This window comes from Trachypithecus francoisi, unplaced genomic scaffold (genome assembly GCF_009764315.1).
Source record: "Trachypithecus francoisi isolate TF-2019V2 unplaced genomic scaffold, Tfra_2.0 Lachesis_group4, whole genome shotgun sequence".
In the NCBI taxonomy this organism is placed as follows: Eukaryota; Metazoa; Chordata; class Mammalia; order Primates; family Cercopithecidae; genus Trachypithecus; species Trachypithecus francoisi.
Genome location: NW_022681469.1, coordinates 68602352 through 68610950, shown reverse-complemented (window position 1 = coordinate 68610950; position 8599 = coordinate 68602352). Strand labels below are relative to the sequence as shown.

The following is an 8599-nucleotide window of genomic DNA, read 5'->3' as shown; positions in this document are numbered from 1 at the left end:
GATACACAAGGGTTTCCAATGACTCCACCAAAGTGCCCACTAAAGAATTAGCTTTTATCATCAGTCAGGCTCCAAGGGAGTAAAGTCATGTTACAATGAGAACAAAGATAACTTTTCCATCTCCCTTCTCTCTCCTCTCTTCCCATTAGTCTAACAAATTGAAGGAAGAGAAGAAATGCTAGGAGTTGAGCTTCCAGCACCCATTGCAGAGCAGACCCCAGCTTGATAAGGGGTGGTGGGAGAATGGTTTTATACTTTAAATGACGTTCTAAGTTTTGTTATTTGACTACACATTCTTTTTACCTAATTGAGACAAGTCATTTAAAGTGGTTATAACTCTTTCTCTTACTTGAGGATGAATGGACGAGTTATGGAGCTTCCTCAAGTCTGCATCCAGTGGTAGGGAAAGTACTACTCCTACTGATCAGTATTAAAAGGTCACTGGGACACGGTTCTTTCATAAGGTTGCTTCTATGATTATAGACCCTGTGTGTACATCAATGCCCAAAGCATGGGCAGTGAGGCAAAATCTGTATGCCCAACAATATGAATGAATTTAGGAAGGAAAAACTAAAGAAGAGACCAGGGACATTGCCTGAATTTGGTGGAGTCATTACATGACCCCCTAGTGGGAGGGGAGTAAATGCTGAGAAAATGTGAATATCACCCAAGTAAAAAACTCCCGCCTCTCCTTTGCTATCCATATGTAGGCAGTTGTCAAGTCCAGTTGAGTTTACTTCCACAATATTCTGTATCAGTCCCTCTCCATTCTCTCTGCCCTCCTGTTTTCTTTCTCACATTCTTATTTCTGGATCTCCTAGCTTGAATTTGTTCCACAAGATCTGTCATTCTATCAGTCTATCAATCACTCTTCATTCAGTTTCAAGAGCTATATATATTCTTAAAGCAAAAGTTTGCACATATCATTCCCTAGCTGGGCAACCTTTTAGGGCATCTATTTTAAGAGATAAAATCTAAACACTTCAGCATAGCATTCAGGGCTCTTCATGGTCTAGTCACTCACACACACACACACACACACAAACACACACGCAGACAAAATGTTTCTGTCATGCTATACTGCTTAACATTGCCCAAATAGGCCATAAATTTTCTTATCACTATGATTTTTCTCATATTTTGACTCTAGTCTGAAATATTTTTTCCTCTGCCCCACCTTGCATATACCTCCCCTCCTCCTGCTTTTGAAACCCTACTCATTGTTCTATGCCCAGCTTATATTAGAGTTCTGTGAAACATTATCTGGTCCCCAAGTCAGAATATTATTCCTTCTCTTTCCCCAGATATTTCTTTTATTGCACTTATTTCCACCACATATTCTACTCTGACTTATAAAATAGATCATTTTTGTTTGTATATCTCCTCCACCAGTTAGTAAATCTTTTGATGCCTTACCTATAATAGACAGTCAATAGATGTTTGTTGAACTAAATTAAATGCTACTGACCAGCCTTGAGAGGTGAGAGAAAGAGGACTTGGAAGCTGGCACAGGGATGTCGAAGAGTTTGAAGGCACTGCTGGGCCTCTCAGTGGTGATGCTGACAGCAGCCAAGGTGGCCAGCATGCATCTGGAGCAATGGCAGGACCAGCAGAGGCCTCATGATGGAGTTATCAGAGACACTGAGAGACAAAATTAGAAAAAAGTAAACATTCGTCTTTTGGGAGAACAGATTATTTTAACTGAGCAACTTGAAGCAGAAAGACAGAAGACGTTATTGGCAAAGGATTTCAAAAAACTTAACTTGAAATGAATGTGAAATATCAATGGGACAGATGACGTGTGTGTGTGTGTGTTGTGTGTGTGTGTGTCTGTGCCTGTTGATGGAGAATAGCTTAGTGGTATCTTAATCTTTTTTAGTCACTATCTTTTTAAACTTGATCAAATAAAGGACAGTGGATCATATATTGTAAATTATTGCTTTCAAAGTTCCTTATGTCTGAATAAAGAAGTATGGGTGTACAGTCTCCTGATGAGTTTCTGTCTGTGTGATCCTGGTAAAAGTCCTGCTAAGTTCACAGTCCAGAGCTTAGGATTGTGACTGAAAAGCGCTGCTAAACATGTGAGAAGGAAGGAAGAGATAGTTACATCCACCTGAGTAGTTCGATCAGTCAACACAGTGATGGAGCCACAATAACATCTACCTCAGAAGGGCTGGATGAAAGTGAAGTGGAGAGAGAGACTCCCCTGATTGTCAAATTGGAGGATCAGACATCAGTACATGTATGTCATGACTAGAGCAGGGATTCCCTAACAGCGATGAAGAGGATGTGTTGTGGATGGAGAAGCAGTTGTCCTGCTTCTGTGACAAGTTCCAAAAATGGATACCAACGAGACAGCTGAGGGGACAGTTCAGTTATGTTAAGGGTGATGTTTTTTTTTTTAGATTTACTTTTTCTGATTGCTCAGCAGATGGCAAGGAATAGTATAAAAGGCTGAGGCTGACATGGCAGCAAAGTCATCATGTTGGCAATGTACAATTTGTCTCTGGAAGGATGTGGACATCAAGGTTATTTCAGGTAGAACAAAGATATCTGTACTTTTATTGGGAAACTTTGGACTTTTTTACTAGGGAAAAATAAAAAGACTTCAAACCAGTGGAGCACAGTAGCAGGTTGCCTCAGTGTGAGATGTCCCATATACTTCTGTTCAGGTGCTCAGGAATTTGGATAACCAGGATGGTGGAAGCTTGTTCATAACAAACCCTCAACATTGAAACCTAAGGAAAAAAAGTTGTCTGCCCCAAGTTTGAAGTAAAAGCAGCCTCAAAACCAACTTTAGATCCCATCATTACTGTTCAGGGACTTAGAGAACAGGCAAGTTAGAATCCTGTGGAATCTGCCATGGAATTAAAAGAGAAAAGGTCTTGAGCTCAGGAAGCAAAAGACATTAGAAGAGCCCAGAAGGAAGTGGCTGGCTTTCTTGACAGAAGTATGTCTTCTATCCCTGTAAAATCCAAAGCCAAGGCCACAAGTCAGGTGTGATTCTTAAGAAAGAAGAGATTGAGAGGCGAGGCGCGGTGGCTCAAGCCTGTAATCCCAGCACTTTGGGAGGCCGAGACGGGCGGATCACGAGGTCAGGAGATCGAGACCATCCTGGCTAACACAGTGAAACCCCATCTCTACTAAAAAATACAAAAAACTAGCCGGACGAGGTGGCAGACGCCTGTAGTCCCAGCTACTCGGGAGGCTGAGGCAGGAGAATGGGGTGAACCTGGGAGGCGGAGTTTGCAGTGAGCCGAGATCCGGAGACAGAGCGAGACTCCGTCCCAAAAAAAATAAATAAATAAATAAATAAAAGAAAGAAGAGATTGACTTTTCATCTTTGAGCTACTCTGACCATACCACGTTGACAAGCCCATCTACTTCTCCTCTGGATTTCTCTGCGCCCCGCTGCCCCCACCCACCAGACAGCTGCCTCTCATTCGGTAATGCCTGGATTTCTTTTAGAAGCAGATCTGATTCCAGATGTAATGCCCCCACAAGCTTTGTTCCATGATGATGATGAGATGGAAGGCAATGGAGCCATGGACTCAGGGATGGAGTATGTCTACAACATTGACACACTGCTTAGGTGAGCAGCAAAAAAAAAAAAAAAGAGAGAGAGGATGTTCTTTTAAAGCCACTGAAACTTGGAGGTAATTTGTTAGCACAGTATAACTTACCTTATTTAACTGATACAGGTAGGCAAAATTTAATCAATAACACATTTAATCAATAAAAAACTGAATCTCAGGGAAACTAAGGGACATTTTCAATATGGCATTTATTAGTCAGTTACTAGGAGGGTAGTAGGATTCATCACCAGATTTTCTGACTGTAAGTGTAAGACATTTTTCATCAACTTTAAAGGGGAAAAAAACCTTTAAAATGTATGTATTTAAATTTTACATTGAACACAACTGTATACATATACATATGTATATACATGCATATAATTGAAACAGCCTTTACAAAAATTATGGCAGTGAGAAAAATCTGACATAGAAAAACAATGACAGTGAAAAAAATGTGACCTAACTGGCTCCATCTTGCTTCTAGCCTCCAAGTTGCCCTTGTTCATTCCTTGGTGCAGGCCAAGGTAACTACAGGAGGAATTTATTTTATAGTTTAACCTTCAAGCAAAGGTGATAACAGCCCCTTCCCAAAACTATCCTCTTTTTGCTTAGTGACCAAAACCACATTTGTAAAACTAACAAATTAGCCACAGGATTAGAATTATGGTCAGGAGTTATATAGCCAGAGGTTATAAGATTCATACCCTTTCCAATTTTTTCTATAGATAACATTACTGTAAAATCTACAATTGGCATCCGAGGTGGTTTTTAGACTTTGCATTCTGATGGATGAGGTGGCACCATCCAGATAAGTAACCCATACCAACAAAGTGGCTCAACTGATCATGTGGTCCCACCTAGGAACTGACTCAGTGCAAGAAGCAGCTTTGACCTCCTATAATTTCACCCTCAACTCAGTCAATCAGCATTCCCCATTCCCTAGTGCCCACCAAATTATCCTTGAAAAATCCTAGCCTCTGAATTTTTGGGGAGACTAATTTAAGTAATAATAACTCCAGTCCTTCCACTTGGCTGGCCTGGCAATTATTAAACTCTTTCTCTACTGCAACACCATTGTCTCAGGAATTGGCTTTTTATCTGTGCAACAAGCAAGAAGAATCTGCTGGGTGATTAGACATACACACATACACAATTTTAGAATAGATACAAGATAAAATGGAAGTAATACAAATGATAAATTTCAATATAATTACATTAAAATATTGTTTCATTTCGGTCTTCCTTAGTGAAAATTTTTACATTTATTTTTAAACCTAAATAATTTATAGTTGTACATAACAAAATGTCTAAAATTGTATAATTGTTTTTACATTATAACTTATCTTGAGCCCTTAAAATTATCTCTTCATAATGAATTAATGGCATATTCAGCAACCTGGATGAGCCTGGAGTCTATTATTTTAAGTGAAGTAACTCAGGAATGGAAAACCAAACAATGTGTGTTCTCACTCATAAGTGGGAGCTAGGCTATGAGGATGCAAAAGCACAAGAATGAAACAATGGACTTGGGGGACTCAAAGGGAAAGGGTAGGAAGAAGGTGAGGGATAAAAGGTCACAAACTGTGGGCAGTGTATACTGCTCAGGTGATGGTGCACCAAAATCTCACAAATTACCACTAAAGAATTGACTCATGTAACCAAACACCACTTGTTCTCCAATAACCTATGGAAATAAATTTTTTAAAGTATCTCCTTGTTTAGAAAATATATATAGATATTGTTTGTATATAGATTTTGTTCTTGACAGGAGTATGTCTTCTATCACTGTAAAATTCATAAGCCAAGGCTGCAAGACAGATGTGATTCTGGCTTGCAGTCTTGGATGATGAATTCTACAGGGATAGAAAAGAAATGAACTTAGAAATGAGATGTTTGGAAATGAACTTGGAACTTGGAAAGGAAGTATTTGGAAAAGTACTTGATTTCTACTTAAGCCATTTTCAGGTACTTTACAGTACTTAGACATCTTATATATTTGTGTCAAAGTTGTATGTATTTTAAAAGTATTACCAAAATAACAAGAGATGTGCTATATATTTAAAATTATTAAACTCAATGCTATGTGTATTATGAACTAAAATAGACTGTTTGGGGTTTTTTTCTATAACCTTAAAGTTTATATTTTTCTTGTTGAAATTTGGGATGCTTTTTCTCCCCCTTATTATGACAAATAATATATAAACAAGTGAATATTTTTCTTGAGCAATAGAAAGTATTTTCTAAAACATTAATTAAGTATTATTTGTATTGTGCTGTGTAGGCTACCATGAATGTCCTTTCTTCCCTTTTCTACCAGCAATTTTCATTTTCAGGGAATGGAAAACATTCCCTCTAGTTTTAATCTTATTCTTCAAGGACAGTGTATAAAGAGACTGACGAACAATGTAAATTGTTGAGAAGCCATTTAAATTCAAAAGTATTTCCATACCCCAAAGTCAAAACCCTGGGTAGTTTTCATAATTATTGTGTTTCAATGCAGAATTTAACCACAATTGATCCAGAGTTAATTGCTAAAGTACTTTACCTAGATGATTTTGGGAGGAAAACAATCTTCAAAACAATATTCATCGAATAAGTAATTTAAATGCCCTACTACCATTATTATCCCCATAAATACCAGTATCAGAATATTAGAAAACTTTAAATGGGGTGGTATGCTGAATTAGTTGAGAATCTTCAATTGAAAGCAACAGAAAACAACCCTTACTAACTTATGAAAAGCTAATCCGTTGGAAACTGAGTATTTCACAGCACCAAAAGAGAAGTTAAGGTCTTTGGAAAGACAGGAACAGGCAATTCTGAGGCTCTTATAACCAGTAACAAAAGAACAGTCATTTCATTATCAATAAATTGATTCCAAATGTTTCTGTTCTTGTGACAAGGTCCAAATTTCCACAAGAAAGCATGTGATTGTTTTAGCCTCTGTGACACATACAAACCCTAGCAAGAGGAGGAGATGTGGATCCTCCACTGACTGTCCCTCCAAGGCCAAGTAGGATGAGGAAGGGATCCTTTCCCAGGGAACACTTTGGTGTGGTCTTAGCAAAATAAAAAAATAGATGCTGAGCACTCAAAAATCAGATGTCTGCCTGCTTCAGGGTCCAAATCTGTATGATAAACTCTGTTGGGGGGGCATTGTTATGCTTCCATCTTAATTATTCTGAAATACCAGTGAAATTTTGATAAACAAAACAGTATAACAGGCAGAGCTGAGATGCAGAGATGGAATTTTTTTTTTTTTTTTGAGACATAGTCTCGCTCTGTCGCCCGAGCTGGAGTGCAGTGGCCGGATCTCAGCTCATTGCAAGCTCCGCCTCCCGGGTTCACGCCATTCTCCTGCCTCAGCCTCCCGAGTAGCTGGGACTACAGGCGCCCGCCACCTCGCCCGGCTAGTTTTTTGTAGTTTTTTGTATTTTTTAGTAGGGACTATTCTGTTAGCCAGGATAGTCTCGATCTCCTGACCTCGTGATCCACCCGTCTCGGCCTCCCAAAGTGCTGGGATTACAGGCTTGAGCCACCGCGCCCGGCCAGAGATGGATTTTTTAATGCCCCATCCCCTGTTCTCAAGATTTCACATTTAGGATTTCATGAAAACTAATAAAAGGGGATAAGATGAGTATTGAGTTCTCCTTTTCACTGGATCAGTTTATCTGTACATTCTGGGATCTTAGCTGTTGAAGGTGCTGTTGAAGCACCTTAGCTAAGTGCCAAGGAAAGTGAGTTTAGCAAATTATGTAGCTATATTGCATCCAATCCTCTGTGGACTTATTCTAGTTCACTGTTACATATGCTCATGCCAAGCTCTCTTCGTCCCTACATCAGCCTCAGCAAGGTGAATGTATTGCTTTGCTAGGGCTGTCATAACAAAATAACATAAACTGTGTTATTTAGATAACAGAAATTTATTGTCTCATAGTTCTGGAGGCTAGAAGTTCTCAAGATGTTGGCAGGGCCATGCTTCTTCTGGATGTATTAGGGAAGGATCTGTCCCAAATTTCTCTTTTAGCTCCTTCTAGTTCCTTGGCTTACGGCAGCATAACTCCAATATTCACATGGTTTTCTCCTTGTGTATGTGTCTGTGTTGAAATTTCCCCTTGTATATGGTTCATCATGGTGAACATATTGGAACAGGAGGCCCACCATACTTTAGTATGACTTCATCCTAACAAATTATATTTGCAATGATCCTATTTCTAAATAAGACACATTCTGAGGTACTTGGGAGGTAGGACTTTACTATGTGAATGGTCTTATGATGGACTAGTAGTTATAATGGTTTTTGTTACCCAGTTTCTAGCAGTTAACTACTTATCTCCTATTTCTGACAGCAAATATCTGTAGCTTTCTGTATCTCATATTTTTCTAGGCATAGACTTGAAATAACTTTATAGAATTTTACCCTTCCTACAATTCCCATGTTGTACCACAACTACTCTCACACAATACTTTGCTAGTGTATATGTACTGGCACGCTTAAATGCATTAGTTAAATGCAGGGAGAAGGGCTAGAACTGGATTCAGGGAAAAGCAGTTACATGGTTCTGTGAGACTGAGAAAGATCTGACTGCTTGCAATGGAAAAATGTCTAGTTTCCCAGAGCCATGCTACTACGCATGCTTCAGTTGCTCCCTATTCTCAAGTGTGAAAATTGCAGATCATCTCTGCCACCATTGAGAAATGCCCTTTTTCCCTCATCATAGTCAATTCTGTCACAAATTTTATGATTTCTCAGGGATGTTCAGAGAGATAACTTCCTGCCACATCTCCAAAAATGTAAGAGTTGTTACTCTAGAAAGGAGCAGGTTAACATTTAAGCATATCATGAATAGATACATAAAAAATGATCATAATATTTGTACTGTATTTATATTGACTTCATTGTAGAGAAACTTTATCAAAAGTCCATACATTGCTGTTCAATCAGTCTACATGGCTCTTCATATAATCTCTTAGTAACATTTGATCCTTTAATCTCCTCTCAGAATGGTATCTCTGATTATGTT

General features: G+C 38.8%; 2 pseudogenes; both read left to right on the top strand.

Moving 5' to 3' along the window:
- The first annotated feature begins 1490 nt into the window (after window positions 1-1490).
- Window positions 1491-1772, top strand: LOC117072148 (annotated as a pseudogene).
- A 200-nt stretch (window positions 1773-1972) lies between these two features.
- Window positions 1973-3003, top strand: LOC117072147 (annotated as a pseudogene).
- The last annotated feature ends 5596 nt before the right edge of the window (window positions 3004-8599 follow it).